At 39.3% G+C, this 756-nt stretch overlaps 1 non-coding gene across 1 annotated transcript; it reads left to right on the top strand.

Moving 5' to 3' along the window:
• The first annotated feature begins 200 nt into the window (after nt 1–200).
• Nucleotides 201–307, top strand: LOC124522959 (U6 spliceosomal RNA). Its single transcript, XR_006964881.1, has one exon. It is a non-coding gene; the product is annotated as a U6 spliceosomal RNA (small nuclear RNA).
• Nucleotides 308–756: the final 449 nt, after the last annotated feature.

Genomic DNA, 756 nt, shown 5'->3' on the forward strand with positions numbered 1-756 from the left:
CATTTAATCTGCCATATTTCCACGATTTCTTTCATATCATTAGGGTGAAGGAAAGCCAATGACACTGAATGAGTGAGATAAAACAACTATAGACTCAGTAGTTTGGTAATAAAGCATGATCATGGCATTGTGGCAGGGAGTGGTTAGCTCATTCCTTCTTATTATAGGTTATCGACGTTTTGTTTTGAAAATAAAGTATGGTGCTCTCTTCGGCAGCACATATACTAAAATTGGAACAATACAGAGAAGATTAGCATGGCCCCTGCGCAAGGATGACACGCAAATTCGTGAAGCATTCCATATTTTTAATAAAAGTCACTCCTGCAAAAAAAAAAAAAAAGAAAAGAAAGTATGAAGAATTGAGACTGACAGAACAAATGTCATACAGGAGCTATCTGAGCCTGGTCAACAAGGACCATCTAGAAGTGAAAAGACTTTGATTATAACTCATTCCTTGTTTCTGATGTAAACTCTACTACTTACAAAAATAAAAAGGAGAGTGACAATAGTCTCCCTCCCTCTTCTTTTTTTAAGTTTATTTATTTTGAGAGAGAGACCATGAATGCACAGCAAGGAAGGGGCAGAAAGGGAGAAAGAGAATTCCAAGTAGGTTCTGTACTGTCAGCACAGACCCCAGTGCAGGGCTCGATCTCATGAATCATGAGATCATGACCTGAGCCGAGGTCAAGAGTCAGTCACTTAACCAACTGAGCCACCCAGGTGTGCTTCTCTTCCTGTATTGTTCTGTAACAGTTC

Source organism: Lynx rufus, unplaced genomic scaffold (genome assembly GCF_022079265.1).
Source record: "Lynx rufus isolate CCGP_SWC_20201006 ecotype Redwood Valley unplaced genomic scaffold, mLynRuf1.p SCAF_1, whole genome shotgun sequence".
NCBI lineage: Eukaryota > Metazoa > Chordata > Mammalia > Carnivora > Felidae > Lynx > Lynx rufus.